This window comes from Ailuropoda melanoleuca, chromosome 1 (genome assembly GCF_002007445.2).
Source record: "Ailuropoda melanoleuca isolate Jingjing chromosome 1, ASM200744v2, whole genome shotgun sequence".
NCBI lineage: Eukaryota > Metazoa > Chordata > Mammalia > Carnivora > Ursidae > Ailuropoda > Ailuropoda melanoleuca.
The window spans coordinates 183,653,636-183,671,145 of NC_048218.1; the positions used below are offsets into that span (position 1 = coordinate 183,653,636).

Genomic DNA, 17,510 nt, shown 5'->3' on the forward strand with positions numbered 1-17,510 from the left:
GTGTGTGTGTAAATACAGAGGAACAAAAGTTCAGGACATTACAAGTCTGATCTGAAGGGCATAAGATCCTGTGAGCCCTCCCTTTTCCAGATGACACAGGGCCTGCCCCACTGTTGGCTACTCAGCCCAAGGTTTAAAAGGGCTCTGGGCCAAAGCAGATTTGAAAGATTAGACCCACAGCTTGCCATCCAATTCCTGTCTAGTCTACTATACTTCTTGAGTTCACGTCCATCTAGATCTTAGTTTCTTTAAGTGTCACTGATTGTGTGGGCACATTGTAGGGCCTTATGATCCCCTCCCCTATTTTTACCAGGGCTCACTGCCCTTACTAACATCAGCCGCCTTCATGTTTCTTTCATTCCTCTCCTGTCACTACTTTTCCTTATACTAGTGATTCTCAAACTTGAGTGTGCAGTGCAATGTTCTGGAAGGCTTGTGAAAGCACGGCTTGCTGGCTCCAGCCCATTTCTGACTCAGTAGGACTCAGGTGGGGCCCAAGGCTGTGCATGTCTAATCAGTTTCCTGGTGATGCTGATCCCTGGCCTCTGGTCCAGGAACTGTACTTTGAGAACCATAGCTTTTTACCATCCCTGAGCTTATGCCCTTTCTTTCTCATGTAGAAAGCACCTGCTTTTAGGATCACGTAGCTCAGGTGCCTGCTCTTTTCAATACAGTTCTTCTGTGGCCCATTTATTTGCGTGATAGAAATGCCTGTTTCTTTACCTCTCAAAGCACTCTCTTGCTGTGTGTGAAAACACAAGTTTCTAGGTAATGTCACCAGGGAGATAGTTTTCCAGGGAACAAAATAAATCCCTTCTATGGTGCTTCCTATAACTTGACTTTCAATCGTATATTGATCATTCTGTATTCTTTATGGCACAAATGTGGTTTTATTGTTTTTCTTAATGTTTTCTAACCTTTTCTACAAGTGATTCTGAACAATAAAGATTTTTTTGGTATTTTATCTTGACTTCTTCAATACTGTCAAAGGCATTTATGTTTTGCACATGTAACATATTATATCAGATTATTCCAATAATTATTTTGATAACATAAATTATGTTTTTTGGTTTTATTTGCCCTTGTTAAACATAATTGAAACCTATGAAAACAAAAAGGAACAAAACAAAACAAATAGGAAAACTTCACCAAATACCAGATAAAAGACACATCATAGAAAGTAGTATATTTTGGATAAAAACTTTAAGAATCCAGTAAGTGCTTGTTTTTCTTATTTTGTTTTGTTTGTTGTAACCGTTTTGTTAGGAGCAAGTTCTAAAAGCAAAAGTACACTTCTTATTATCAAATTTTGAAACTTCTAACTTGTTCAATAATGACAATAAAGGGTGTGCTCATTAATGGGCCAGATTCATGTTTGGTGACACATTACCATATGAATATATTCAAATAATCTCTATCCCACTCCTCCTACTATTCAGTCATGAAAGAGTGGTGATATGATTAGCAATCATTTGACCAATCTGCACGTCATTAGAAAGTCCTTGTCTTAGAAATTCATCAGCTCTGAACTCCAGTTTCCTTCCCTTTCACTCTATCCCGGATCTCGAGAGTCCTGACCACAGAGATCACAACACATCCACTGCCGACTTCTGTCCTCTGTATGATTAACTGCCACCAACTCTAAAGTTTCTAAGTTATTTTTTCTTTCTTTTTCTTCTTTTATAGTATTTGGATTGGGAGGAAATAAAATTTTTATTATTCAGAAAAAGTCTTAAAATATTTTAAGGTTGGAATTTATAAAGTCCAACATTTCTTTTGATTCTGGCTTTCACTAAAATCATTTGTGTTTCATTTGTAAAATGTCTACATGGTCTCTTTGAGAATCAAACCAAAGTATGATTTCATGTATTTGTGGCTTTTATAAAGTCCATGCTATACAGAGTCATCCAAGTTTTTAGAAACACTGTCACGTGCATAGCTATTTTCAAAAATCAACATCCGTCTTATTAAATCAGTTCAGAACGCTAATTGAGTGAACACAATCTAGCTACCACCTTGGCCAATAGGTCCTCCTTGAGTGAATGGTATTTTTTTAAAACCACTAGACATTCTGCCACAAAACCATATTTTTCACAATGTTATTCAATGATACACAGGGATTAGGTGTGGCATCAGAAGACCTGGGTTTTTGTGCTGGGTCAATCATTGTTATCTCAGTGACATTGAGATGCCACTTAACATCTCAGAAAATTGCCACGATCTGTAAAATGGAGATAATAGTATTTGTCCCAACCTATTTCACTGGGTTGTTGTTAAGAATAAAATGCCAGTCGATGGAAAAGCCTTTTGTAAATTAGAAGTTATTATTGAGATGAGAGATATTGCATTATATTCATTTTATGTTAGGCATACTGATAATTTTAAATGATCCCATTTATTCTTTTGGGGGGGGTTTCAGTTAAACATTATATTCTGGTATCATGTTCTACCAGAAGAAAAGCTGCTATTTTCTTTGATGATAAACTGAAATCTGTAACCAAACTGGATGAGCCTGTGTTGTAAAACAGCTCATGATGATAGTCTCTCTGGCAGTTCCAAGGAGATGTTTATTTTTGAATTTTAAGAGGTGAAATTATTTTGGTTCCTTTTATCTTTAGAGTAATTCCATGTTTCCTCTTCCTTGTAAAGTTAAGAATCACGTAGTAAAAAAATATATACAATAGGCTATGACATTTCCCTAAATGCTATAGGAAATAAACGTAGAAAAAAGTTCTTTAACGTAAAAATTCCTAAGTGTTAACAGATCATGAAAATCAGCAACAACTGTTGTGCTTCGGATCATGATCTACAAGGAGAGGGCAGATAATTCCACAGAGATGAAAAGAGTGCGTCTGGTGTTTGAGGTGTGGCCACATCTGACTTTCATGTCCTTTGGGGACACGACACTTTTTGTGTAAGAAGAAAGTTCACGCAGCTGCCTTCGCTAATCAGTCAATATGGCCCAGCCCCTCAGGGAGGAAGGCAGAGGCAGCTACACCCTGAGACCCACCAATCTTGCTGATTAACAGCGAATATGTTGGTAAAGTCACCCTCTAAGTCTGTCTAGCCCATCAGGCCTAGAAATGTAATTTAGATGATTATCTCCATGCCCATTAAACCTTGTGACCTATTGCAGTTCGTTTGAAGTCTGCCTGCTTACACTTGCTAATAGGAAAAAAAGAAGGATTAACTCAGAGGTCATGAAATCAGAGTGCAGCCAGGATGATGATGGCAAAAGAGCATAACAAACTTTCCTCTGCCCCCGTAGGAAAGAGGAAGAACCCTAAGAATAAGGGGCTGTCAACAGAATTCATTTCTTTATGGAAAAAGGAGTCCTTTGGAATGTAACCAAGAGTGAATCCTTCACCCTCCACTAGTTTCTGCCTGTTCGTTTAATTTATAGACATCATATTCTAGCAAGGTGGGATATCAGGTTTAAGATCATGGGATTGTTGAAAAGGATCATGGCAGAGAGTCTGATTGGGAAACTTAATGCAGATAATAGATCTGCATCTATAGTTATTTGAGGCAGATGCCTTCACAGATCTGGGATCTGTTATAGAAGTTAATTTGATGTGAGGGACGCCTGGGTAGTGCAGTCCTTAGGCGTCTGCCTTCGGCTCAGGGCGTGATCCCGGTGTTCCGGGATTGAGTCCCACATTGGGCTCCTCCACTGGGAGCCTGCTTCTTCCTCTCCCACTCTCCCTGCTTGTGTTCCCTCTCTCACTGGCTGTCTCTGTCAAATAAATAAATAAAAATCTTAAAAAAAAAAAAAAAGAAGTTAATTTGATGTGAAAGAACCTACTAGAAAACAAACAATTTTAAGGTATAAAAGAACCTACTAGACCCAGTAGTTATAGTTTACCTCAAGAGTCTATTGCTTTTAAACTTGCAAGAGCTAAGCTCAGGTCCTGAGGTCCTTGCTCGATGCAGCTTCTCTGTGTATGCAGAGTACGTCATTACTGGCATACTTTTTAGACACCATAATAGCATATGTATTTATTACTGGTCAGAGTTTTTAATATGTGGAGAGAGTTGCTTGAATAAAAGCTATTTATCAGCTGACCTCTTTACCAATTGGATATTTAAACTTTCACTTTATGAAAATCTGAAATGAATTCTTAAAATTCACAGTTCTTAAAACATTAGTGGGACGACTATTTCAAAAGTCGTCTTCCCTATCCAAAGGATCAACATTCTGGATTCTCTTAACACACTTAAAACATGATTTTAGGGGCGCCTGGGTGCCTCAGTCATTAAGCGTCTGCCTTCGGCTCAGGGCATGATACCAGGGTCCTGGGATCGAGCCCTGCATCAGGCTCTGCTGGGAGCCTGCTTCTTCCTCTCCCACTCCCCCTGTTTGTGTTCCCTCTCTCGCTGGCTGTCTCTCTCTGTCAAATAAATAAATAAATAAAATATTTAAAAAAATAAAATTCAAAAAAATTAAATAAACATGATTTTAATTGTCAAAACAAGTTCCTACATAATTTTTTGGAAACAAGACTATTTGTGAAGCTAGTCATTTTAATATGACAAACTCTACAAATGTTTCATGGTCATAAGAAGTGGGAAAATCAAGCTGAAATTTAAAAGCTTAACTAGGTCTTTTTTATTTTATAAATTCGTAATGGCTTAATATAATTGAAATTAATGTCCAATGCAACATCAGTGTATGTGCACATACTTGCAAAACTCTCTGGTGAAACAGCTTTAAAATTACAATGATTTTTAAAAATATGAAATGTAATTGATACACAGGTCAAAGTGCATGTATGAATGAATATTTGTTGAATGAATAAGTTTCAACATTAAATAGATTTCAAGTCATCACATTTTATAAAACTGTCAAACAAATGAACAAGCTGCCTATAGTTTTCACACATAAGTTAAAATTAGCTTTAATCATATTCCTAATAAAGTGTTAAAATGGCTGTAAAAGTAAAATAAATTTATTAAGTTCTATAAGGAAGGTAATTATATAAAATTAACTTTAAGAAAAAGCAACTTTATTATTTATACTTTTGAAATTTTTGGTCCCATTTTTTTTAAATGTATTTTTGTTCTTAAATACAGTTTTCTATTTTATATTAAGAACAGGATAGCACTGGGGCGCCTGGGTGGTTCAGTTGGTCAAATGTTTGCCTATGGCTCTGGTCATGATCCCAGGACTGTGGGATCCAGCCAGCAGGGAGCCTGCTTCTTCCTCTGACCCCCCTTTCCCCTGCCCCCATGCTTGCTCTTTTTCAAATAAATAAATAAATAAATCTTAAAAAAAAAAAACAGTATAACATTGAATTAGATTTAGTTTTATTAGAAGGTAGCAGATAACCCGAGCTTCTTTGTTTTCATAAAGCTTGGATAAAATATTTGATCAAAATACCATTTTCCAAAATATATATATATGATTTTCATTTTTTAATTAGCTGCCAGAATTTAAACATCAAAAGATTCACATAAAAATCTGAATTTTCATTCCTGGTCATGATCTGGCAATACCAGGTGTATTTTCCCAGATGACAACTATTACCATCACCTGATTTACTCTCTATTTAGTTATAATCTAACTAACCTATAACCATTTTATACTCTCCATTTTTTTTACCATACCTGTGAGCATTCCATGTGAGCCTCTGACCCACGGTAGTTCTCAGAAAAGGGCCTACATTTAGGAATTAATCAAGTCAGGTTGATGGAGGAAATTGATTTTTTTCCAGTCATTTGTTTCCATGTTTCCAAATTAAATAATCATTTATCCCATTCTTCTCATCTCTCTGTGATGACGCCTCATGTAAAACTCAGTAAGGACAGGGAGTCTTGTCTGTTGTGTTCACTCCCAAATCCAGTGCCTGAGTAGATGCTTAATAAACATGCGTTGGTTGGATGAAATTAGATCTTCCATTAAAGGAAGCTACATATTGGCCACAGGGGGGAAAAAGTCATTTTCATGGAATTTTTCATTTAAACAAGAATATCAAATATAATGCAGTCCCTGAGAAATTAATGACTGCTCTTCTAAATTCATTATTCTTGTATCCCAGTGCCTGACAAATGCCTGACACATGACGGACGTCCAATAAATATTTGTTGAATAAATGAATGAATGATCTCATCCATCTGTGGTGAATACGTCCAGAGAGGAAGAATGTCAGCCAAAGTGATGCTTTTCATTCTGTGTTCAGGAGAATAGTGCTGAGATGTGATTGGTAAACTGATTCTGAGTTAATATCCAAGATAGATTCAATTTTTTTTTACAACATTAAAAGAATTGCATTTGAAATTTCTTTCTTTTCCCCATTAAGGATGGTTCCACTAAAACAAATGATTTTATCACTGTCTGTGGGGAGATATCATTTGCTCCATTGACCCCCACCATAACCTATGCTTTCCTATTTTACACTGACCACACCTTAGTGGCACTTGTATTTACAGCCATATCTCCCCAATCATATTTCTCCCTTGTCTTGATTATCCCTGCTACCCTGCAAAATACAGTGGTGCGAGGTTGTTGTCCAGCAAACGTTTGTTGAATGAGTGTATGAGTGTTGCAGAATAAATCCATTTGAGTAATACACATAGTTTTCAGAATGATTAACTTAATGCAGCAAAGCTGTTCAAATGCCCTGTATTTAGGAGCACGAGACACATCATCAGAAAATCTACATTCTTGATATTCTGTGACTTTAAGCAGGTGGCTGTACCTCTCTGAGCCCTGGTTTTATCATTTATGAGGAGTAGATAACCTTCATAGGCCCCCTCACCATAGGTCCCATTCTGCTTGGGGAAAAAAAAGTCTTTTGTGCTTCTTTATATAAATTTACACTTTTTGATTCATTATCAATTGACACACTACCTCAACAATTACAATTAAATAAACTTTATGGTAATATATATAAAGTGCTGAAAACAGGGCCCAACAAAGTAATGGCCAGTCCATAAAGATTAACAGTTATTATTGTTATTATTATTATTATAATGAATTAGACACAGTTGGATTAAAATAGGCACAATCCTGTCCTCATAGACTCAGAGTCTAGCGGGAAAACCTAATGTTCAATTAATAACTATACAAATAATAAATTAATTATAATTATCATAAGTACTATGATGGGAAAGTACAACGTGTAATGAAAAATGAGTTTCCATCCTTCCTTAAGATTCAAAAGATGAGATCTTTTTGCCTCTCAAATTAATATTGCCTACCAACATAGGTTTTCATCATTGTTAAATGATTTTATAAAGTGTTAAAGACTTTCTTATATACTTAGTAGATGTTAATCTCCCTCTACCAGTTAAATTTAGAAGAACTCCTATACCAAAACATTAAAATTACTCAAACTTAAGTAACTGTTTTTCTTCAATACATCTTTACATATTTTCCAATGGACTGGGTTTGTTTTAACTGATAATAGAATTAATACTTTAGGTTATCAAATGAAAAAAGTAATGTCTAAATTTAGAGTAATTCATAAACTTAATTTGTGATCACTTGTGTGTCCATTAGCTAGTAAATTTTTCCTGATGAAAAATAGCTGTATCTTTATTAACGACATGCCATACTCCAAATTCTGCTGTTATTCAATGATTGTAGACTTCATTGGAAGCAAGAATTTTAAAAATATATAGTGTCATTTCCATCCATAATATCTCCTGAGCCTGCCTTCAAAGTAATGTTTTATACAACTAACACATGGTATTTAATATAATATATTATAATCTTTTTGGACTTTCTTTGTAAATGTCATTCAATATAAGAAAATAATGCTGTGAAATTTTCTGAAAATCTGAATATTTCATTTTCCAAACTTTCCTAATATCTCATAAATATATCTTGTGTATTCTCACCACAATGGATAAAATAGTGTTTCTTAGTGTTTTTAAGGCTCTCATTGCCTAAGAATTGGGGTATTTCTATTTGCCTTTCCTAAATTAAAATGCATTCATTATATAATCGACGGATATTTATTATTAAATTGACTTCTAAGGGGCCAATAATACATTTCCTACTATCATTATGACCTTAGAATTTGGAATCAGAAAGCCTAGGTTTGAGCCCCTTTCTCTTTTAAACAGCTATTTATTTACACCCTTCTCTGAAAAGGAAGGCTTTGAGGTGGCTTGCAGTGAAGGCTATACAAAAATAGAGTGGCAAAATAGAGCTGGAGGGAGGGAAAGGTTAAATAATTTGTCAAGGTCAAACAGCTAGTAATTCGCAGACCATATCCCCGTGTAAGCCCCAGTCCTTTTTGCACACTGAGGAGAGTGATTACATCTACCACGGAGAGGGCTGTGCTGGATGGGTGGAAATCAGTATCTTATGGATTGAATGTTTGGAGACATATATATGCAGATTCACAAATAACTATAAATCTAGTGCTTAATTCACAATACTAGGCAAGTATTGAAAACCAAGAATATTTTTCTTTTATCTCACAGTTTTATCAATTCTGCGCAGACTGAAATACTCTTAATGTTTTTTTTCTTGAATTTTTTTTTCACTATTTTGAGTTGGAACTATACTGGAGGTTTTTTCTTCTTTTGCTTTAATATAGTTAATAAATCTATGAAACTTAAAGATTACAGAAAGTTGCTTTCACATAAAAAGGTATAGTGATGTTGGTGTCAAAAAATATCTTAGGGGCGCCTGGGTGGCACAGCGGTTAAGCGTCTGCCTTCGGCTCAGGGCGTGATCCTGGCGTTGTGGGATCGACCCACATCAGGCTCTTCTGCTATGAGCCTGCTTCTTCCTCTCCCACTCCCCCTGCTTGTGTTCCCTCTCTCGCTGGCTGTCTCTATCTCTGTCAAATAAATAAATAAAATCTTTAAAAAAAAAAAAATATCTTAACAAATATGATATATATCTTTTCAGAATTTTGATTTATATGCCTGTCTGTTTAAAATGTAAGGAAGACCTATCATAAGTGGATGGATGGATGGATGGGTGGATGGATAGATAGATAGATAGATAGATAGATAGATAGATAGATAGCTTAGTTTAAACACCTGAATAGTTTAGGGTTTTGTACTATGTCTTGGTTTGCTCAAAATCAAGTACCAAACAGAAAATAATCTATGATAACCTGTATTAAATGCACATAACCCATTACTCAATGTATTGACAGATCCAGCTGGCTCTATCAGGTTAAGAAGAATAACCTAGATTTATTATTAAAGGATTTACAAGTCTCTAGTGATCAATAATTTTAAACTTTGTACAAATGAAAATGGGTCTAGATTAAATATATATATGTATATACACACACTGCCCTATGATTGTGATCTTTATTCATGTGTGTATACATTTTGAATCTCCATCAATTTTGAATCAACCAATGTCTGTGGGGCAGAGATCACTCTGTGTGGGGGGGGGGCNGGGGGGGGGGGGGGGGGGGGTGGGAGGAGCTGGAAGGAGCTTTACATCTTCCCTTATCATTTAGCTCAGTGACATGCCCTTGTTTGGAGGGGCTCGTAACAACACATAAAATAGTAGTGTTTTACATGTTGATACTCATTTAATCATCACAACAGCCCTGTGAAACAGATATTATTATTAATACCCCTATTTTGTAGTTATAAAAACTGAGGCACGGGGCTGTTAAGTATCTCGCTGAGATTACACAGGATAGTGGAGCTGGGATTCAAACGCAGTTTGGTTCCAAAGTCTTGTATCCTCAACTATTCTCCCTTTCTGCCGTAGCTAAAGCCATCAAGGTTATTACTGCAGTGACATTTTTGTTTCTTGGATTCAAATATGAATATTTCAAGAAAGCTGCAAAATTAAAGATGAATTATCTCTAAAATGAAGGCCTAATTTTTAAATTAAAATAGATGTTGAAGTAACGGCTATCATATTTTGGAACTTGTCCGCATGACATGGCTGTTTACCCAGCGTAGGAAGAGTGGTAGAGGCAGGCTGAGGCTGGCACCCAAGTGAGCCAACAGAGTGAGACCAAAGCTGGGAAGCAGTTCTCCATAACAATAGATTTGTCAGGCAAGGCAGCCAGCCCGTGTGTGATGGTTTATCTGTTTTCCTAGAAACGGTGGCAGCAGGGCTACATGAAGCAGCAAGTTGAGTTGAGGTGAGTGGCCTCCTATGCAGAGTAGCCTGGAATGAATGACACTTGGTGATTTAGGACAGGCAGGTTGAAACACTTAGAGAACCCTGCCCACAGGAACAGGGTTGGAGCAATAACAGGAAGTATTCACTAAAAAAACTTCTTAGTGCTAAAGACAAAAGCCTACTGAATAACCCTGAAAGAGAAGGGAATATCTATAAATATTTCATGGTTTGCTTGTTTTCTTCCTTCCTTCCTTTCTTCCTTCCTTTCCTTCCCTTTCTTTCTTTCTTCCTTTCTTTCTTTTTCTTTTTTTCTTTCTTTTCTCTTTCTTTTTCTTTCTTTCTTCTTTCTTTCTTTCTTTCTTTCTTTCTTTCTTTCTTTCTTTCTTTCTCTTTTAAAATGGTTTTCCAGAGAATCCATAGCTTTTGTAACATCACATTTGGAATATTACCAAAAAAAAGCATCAGTTGGAATATTGCATTTAGCTTTGGTTTGCTCATTACTAAAAACGCAAACCAATTGGATGGAGTTCAGAGAAAAGCAAAGAAAACCGTTAAGAGAATGGAAGGACTGATTTATTTGCTATGATTAAAGGAACCAAATATGTCCAAAAGTAGAGGCGAGGGGCATGACAACAGCTCACAAATATCTGAAAGATGCAAGGGCTCCTGGAAGAAGACACATTTTTTATCTGCAGAACAGCAAGTGTATCTTGTCTAACAGTTTCGGTTTAGAAAGAAAAATGGCTACTTTGTGCATTTATAAGGACAGCAGAAGGAAGGACTCTGATGTAACTTATTGCACACCTTCTCAGCAGATATTCTCCCATTTTGAAAAAGACAAGGATGAGCTGAAGTGAAATGCAAGTTATTTATGTTATTTTCATCATAGGACATTCTGAAATCCTTGGAAAGGAAGTGTCTATGATTGTAGTGAGTAGAAGTGCTCCAAAGAATAGAAGGATTGATAGCCTTGCGGTAAATCTGTCCTGTGTTGATCTGTAGCTGTAGCTACTTCAATTTACTTTCCAGGAAGGGAGAGGATCCTGGCAACAAGGTGCTTGTTATGAGTAGCAAGGAAGGGTGGCGACTCATGTTTTTCTCTTTGGGCTGGTTTGTTGGTTTTCATGGACAGCGTCCCTGGGATTTAGATGCATCAGGACCAAATTATGTTCTAGCTATTTTCCCTTTAGTAGAATGGCTTCCTAGTGAGAGAGAGATGGGTTCCTCTCTTGGCTCTGTCACTTGCTTCTTAAAATGGGAACAATAAGATCTTACCTTCCTAACAGCAGGGATCAAATGGAATACGGGCTGTGCGTCAAGTTGTCCCACTGATAGAAGGTGCTGAGTTGATATCAGTTCTCTCTCCTTGGCACCACCCCATTCTCTCTTCATCCTGGCAACCTCCACTGAAACTAAATCTTCACAAATTCCTGGCATTACCCGTTTTAAATATTTTTCTAGAGAAGCAGAGAAGTTGTCTGAAAACTCTCAATTCACAAAAAAATTCAAAAAAAGCTCTAAAACCTTGTATAAGCCAAACAAAATACAAATATAGACAAATTATTTCATCCATAGAGAGTTTTGGAAATGCTGTGGCTGAGGTCTCAGGTGACCTAATGTCTTAAAAAACATTACAGATAATTTTTAAAAACTTGTGGAAAAGTAAAACAGGCATCAAATGCTAATGAACAAAGTTTAAAGAAAAGAAGTGCAGTGAGCAATTCCTTCCAAGGAGCAGCCAGTGGACGATACTACCCTGTAGCTGAGTGATTGTCTCATCTTAGAGGATAGTTTGCTGATGGTTTTAAGTTCCACTACATACATGGAACGAGGTGTTGTTTTGTAATATTAGCCTATATTCCTCCCCTTTCACCTGCTCCCCGCACCTGCCTTCCATGGAGGAATCCGCTTATACCCCCATGTAGTGAGACTGGTACAGCATAAACACCAGTAAGAAGATCATCAGTTCAGTCAGCTGAATTCTGCCCTACGGGAAAGGTTTCTAGGAACCGGTCCCTCATAACCACCTCCAAGATATTACAATTCTCTGGATAGCATAACAGAAGGAAAAAGCAGCAATGAAGAGAGAGAGCTGGGTGCCGAGAAGTGTCCCTAGGAAGAGGCCCTTGAGGATCCTTTCTGTCCCCAGAGCCACAAAGAGGTTGGAACTGGTAGCAGGGAAGATCTCTCCCTCACTTTTCTGAATACAGCCCATGAAGAGAGGGAAAGTTGAGCTAGCAACTTGTGAAAGCCAGAGAAATGACAGCATGGAGTATTTAGGAGAGAGCCTCCTAGACAACCTCACCATATGTCTTATGGCCCAATTACTGAATGCAAATGCATCTAGAAGTTTCCCACTCTCGGACTTCCTTGAAGAATGGAACTTACACCTATTATACTAAAACACATGTGTATTTTTTTGGTTATGCTGGAGAACATTACTCTCACACCGTAGTATCCGGGCAGAGAGGGAGTGGGTGAGTGTTTGATCACAAAGACCCATTTGAAATGCATTTGAAGATGACTATTAAAAATGAAAAACAAGGGGCGCTGGGTAGCTAAGTCAGTTAAGCAACTGACTTTTGATCTCAGCTCAGATCTTGATCTGAGTTCAAGCGCAGCATTAGGCTCTAGGCCCAGCGTGGAGCCTACTTTAAAAAAAAAAAATGCAAAACAAGAAGTTGTGCAGATAGTCAGGCAGGACTTTGGAAATTCTTTGGCCTGAACTATAGTTGAGGCGATGCACAGGGCTGTACTGAGGAAGGTAGAGTTTGGGGGCACAGGGAGTGAAGGAGCCAAGCAGTGAAATGTCATAGAAGGCCCTGAGCTTAAAAGAGAGGGTGAATGGTGGCCCAGTAAATATGCAGTAAATACGCTGGGAAAGAAGACGAGCTGCATTTGTGGAGCACGTGAGGGGCGTTCACTGGACAAGTTGAGGTGAAGACACAGGTGGCCCCTGAACAGACACTGAAAGGAGCAGGACAAGAGGAGGGTTGGAGATGTGGGTGTCATTGGTATGAAAGTGAATGTCTGTGAAGCCAGATGAATTATTCAGGGAAAAGAGTAGAGCAAAGATGTCCAAAGAGAGAATTAAGGGAGAGCCCTATACTTAGAGGGTAAGAGATGCAAAAGAAAAACAAGGTCAGAGATATGAGAGGTGAACCAAGCAGTACTGGGCCTGGAAAATCAAGTGTGAAAGATGTTTCAGAAAAGGAGCCATCAGTGGAATCGAAGGCTGTGGAGAAGCAGAAGGGAGTGAGACCGTGAGCCGGGGCCTGTTGGCCTAGTCAGCTAGGAGGTTGGCGACCTGAGAATGAACTGTTTCCCTGGAATGGTGAGGGCAGAAGCCAGGTTGCTAAAGGTAAGAAAGGAGTGAATGAGGAGGAATTAACAGCTGTGGAGATAAATACTCTTTGTAAGAAGTTTGGCAGTGAATGAAGTAGAGAATGACGGAGTAAGGTCAGGCAAAGCATGTCAGAAAGCATCCAGCTACACATAGCCCTTTATATTTTAATGTATATGTGCAATAAATCTAAAGGATGGGGAGGATTATTATCTGAAGAAGATTTTATGCCCCACATCTTACTGAAGTACTATCACAATAGTGTACAGAATGGAATGTTTCTGGTACCTTCTTCCCACCAGCACCAGGAGACAGCTTGTTCATGAGTCTATACCCTTACGTCTTTAATTATGGAACTCAGTTTATTTGTGTCACATCCTTTTTTGATTTTCTGTTGTCTGAACGAAGTGAAGTGTGTTCAAATGCTTAAAATTTGAGATGGCAATGACTTTTAAACTCAACATAGCAGTTTACAGTTAGCTTCTTAATTACTGTGTATTAAAGATTAGGGACAAGTGCATTCAGTTGTGTTAATAAGAAGTCAAATTAATTGCATTCCTTTGATAGTCTGTGGTTTCCTTAGTAGATGCTTAATGTTTTTAATTATTCACAGTACTTCTGAAGGAAAAAAAAAAAGGAAGCTAACAATGATTGCGCTATGTTCATGAGATATACGGGAATCCAAAACATCACATTTAGAGCATAGAACTGATTTGTGGTTGTATTTTTCTGTTTACTGTATGATTTTGTCAAAGTTCCCATCACTTTGTTATTCTCTCAGTGAATGAGTTCCTTGTATTTCCAGAATCTTGGAAGGGTATCAGATGTGGCCTAGATGATGTCTAGCTTTCTTCCTGGCAAATTCTCATCACTCAGGGTCCCACTGCACTTAGGCCAACTGCAAGAGATGTGTGTGATGATTCTTGAACTGACTCATCGTGTCTTCATATGAGGCGGTTATCACACCGCAGGACAAACAACTGATGGTCTGTTTTCACTTTTTCCCAGCTGATGGCCTGTTTCACCTCTTTTTTTTTCTTTAAGCCAATACATACATAGGTTCTCCAGATTTTTAGAAGTATATTTCTCTGGGAACATATCAACACTAAAATGGAAATAGAGAAAAAAACTTATAAAATGGAAATAGACTTTTAATGGGCCAGCAAATCTGATTTTCTTTCGAGAATTCTAAGGCTCTTAATTTGGTTTTCTCTATTATTCATGCACAAAGAGATACTATTTCTCTTTTCAGTCAGAATATATCTCTTTTGTTTGATTTTCTTTTAAAAACATTAGATTCTCTATTTTTATCACTTTAATTGGTAGCTTAACTCACCGTTCATCTAATTTTAATGTTTTAAAAAATATAACAAAAGTTAGACTTCAGAAAAGCCAAAAATTACAAAGTCAGCAGTCCTTCAGATGAGGATAGGAATTTTTATTCTGGTACTTAAAAGTCAATAGTATAGTAATATGCTCAAAAAATTATTTTTATACAGGGGCACCTAGGTGGCTCAGTCAGTTAAGCATCTGACTTGATTTGGGCTCAGGTCATGATCTCAGGGTGGTGAGATCAAGCCCCTTGTCAGCCTCTGCACTTAGGGCAGAGTCTGCGGAAGATTCTCTCTTTCTCTCTCTGTCTCTCGCCCTCTGCCTCTCTCCCCACTCACATGCACTCCCTCTCCCTCTCTCTCTTTCTAAACTTAATTTTAAAAAATTATTTTAATACAACTACATAGAGTTTGTGACAAAAATCTAGAATCACTTGATATATTTTCTGTACACTTTTATTCTCCAAGTGTTTCCTGCCTTACTGTTACTTCCCCCAGTGAATCACACCTTGATACACACTCTGTACCACTTATATCTACTATTATTGCTATTGTATGTAATGTGTGCAATAGATATTTCTTTACTGTACAATGAAACACTGAAGAGAGAAAAGAAGAGCATTAAATCTGTCCTTTATGGTAAGAACAGGATACTATCATTAAATAATCAGCCAGTAGTTTTTAAGATTAATACTTCATCTCTAATACTTTCTTAGTCATCTTAAAAACTAATATGGTGATTAGTAGGGACATGTCTTAGCATTTAGTTATCTCCAAACTAACTTGACTTTTTTTTACAAAACAATTATTCAAACTACTACTTTTTTGTCATTTTTAAGAAATACCCATTTTTAAGAAATAAGTAAGATTCTATTGCTCTCAGGCAAACTGCATGAGATCATGTGTGATGATTCTTAAACTGACTTACTGTTTTCATAGCGGTGGTTTATCACACTGTAGGAGAGACAACTGTTTTCAGCTAATGCCTATTTTACATTTTTTTAAAAAGGTGAATGATTTCCCCAGCTTGCTTGCCACAGAGGTATATTCTTTAGGTATCCCTGAGGGTTTAGGAGCATTTCACCCATCATCTATGAGGAAAAGGATATTCTATGAAAGGGGAACAGAATGAGAACTGAAACATGAAAACTGAAGTTCTCAGTTGTTCAAATATTGAAATATTTAATTATTGCTTGATAAGGATCCATGATCTCCAGGCCCCAGCAATGACTGAAGTATATTGGAATCTACATTTCCTTGGATGGAATTCAAGATATTAATTTGAAATACATTTATCACAAAATATTGCTATGATTAATACATAAATACATTATTGATCTTGAATGGCAATCATAAGATTTAAAAAAAATTTTACATTCTATATCAGAAAGATACAGTGTTATCCAATTCCATTGCTAACCAAGAGATATTAGTCAGTTCTTAACGAAAATGTCAGCTGGGCTAAAATGTCAACATAAAGGTTTGCAACTATTGTTGCTTGCATGAGTATATTTGTAATGTTTTCATGAACTTTAGTGCGTTTGTTCTTCTAAAAATGTGAGAAAGGTCCTATTATTAGGTCCATTTTGAGTCACTTTCCAAAGATCACGCAGCTAGTTTATGGCAGGTCTCGGATATGACCGTCAGACTCTAAAAAACTCTACCTAAAAGAATATTGGATGCATATTAATTGAGTACGTTTCCGTCTCATAACTTAGTATAGTTCTGAATTAGGTATTTTGGGACAAAACTGATACAGGGAAATTCAAAGCTATCTCTATTCCAAAATAAACATGGAAAAGTATTTAGGGGCCATTTCTGTCTATCTACCTCAGCTGTGTCACACATGTGTACTTCCCTCATTAAAACATTCTGCACTGGACGCCCAACATATTAAAATATTTCTGTTCTTTTAGACAATAAGAAACAGTAAAAACCACTATAAAAGCTACAGTGGAATTAGACCTGTCAGTCTACACTGAACACTTAAATGAGAGCTTTTTGGTTTTAGTTTTAACGATGTTACATTTCCTGAAATAAAGACTCATATAAAGTTCATGCAAATAACACCAGAAGAGTTAGGTAGACCGTGTTAAAGTATTTACCCCTTCACTAAAACAGATCAGCCCTTATCAAAATGAAAGAAATCCACTTAATGGAGACAGTAACTGGTACAGTTCAGTAAATCATCTCCCTCTCTCCTTCCCTCCCTCTTCCCCTCTCTCCTTCTCTCCTTCCCTCTCATCCCCCTTCCTCTTCTCCTTTCATTACTTGTTTTGTGGTTATTGTGCATCATTACGTTTCTAAGCCTGAGACTTCACTTCTGATTCACCTGACGTTCAGTGTAACTGGAAGCAACGTGCTGGTGAGACTGTAAATTCTAGAGTCAGATGGCCCCGGGCTTAAATTCCAGTTTCCCCCTTGCCATTGGGCTTACTTTGGTCAAGTTACTTGACCTCATCTCTAAGATGTGGATACCAGTACCTACTTCACAGTGTCATTGTGGGCATTATTTAATTAAAGAAGACAACTTACGGACCCTGAAGACCACTGTGCCTGGTACATGAAGTTGACTAAAATATATTCCCTCCTTTTACCTTACTCCCCTTTCTACTACAGTTTTTTTTCCTTCAAGGAATTATTCCTATTTATCATTCTAAGGTCCAACATTTGTCCTTCTGAAGAAAAAAAAAATCTCGCTTGGTTTTTCTACAAAGCTTTACAAAAATGTAAGAATCTGCCAGAAATTATAATTATTAATAGTCATAGATAATTCATA

The 17,510-nt window shown here is 37.1% G+C and overlaps 1 protein-coding gene across 3 annotated transcripts in view; it reads left to right on the top strand.

The window, feature by feature from the left end:
* CPED1 (cadherin like and PC-esterase domain containing 1) overlaps positions 1-17,510 on the top strand; it is a 261,922-nt gene that overhangs the window by 157,651 nt on the left and 86,761 nt on the right. The gene's annotated exons all lie outside the window — the stretch shown is intronic.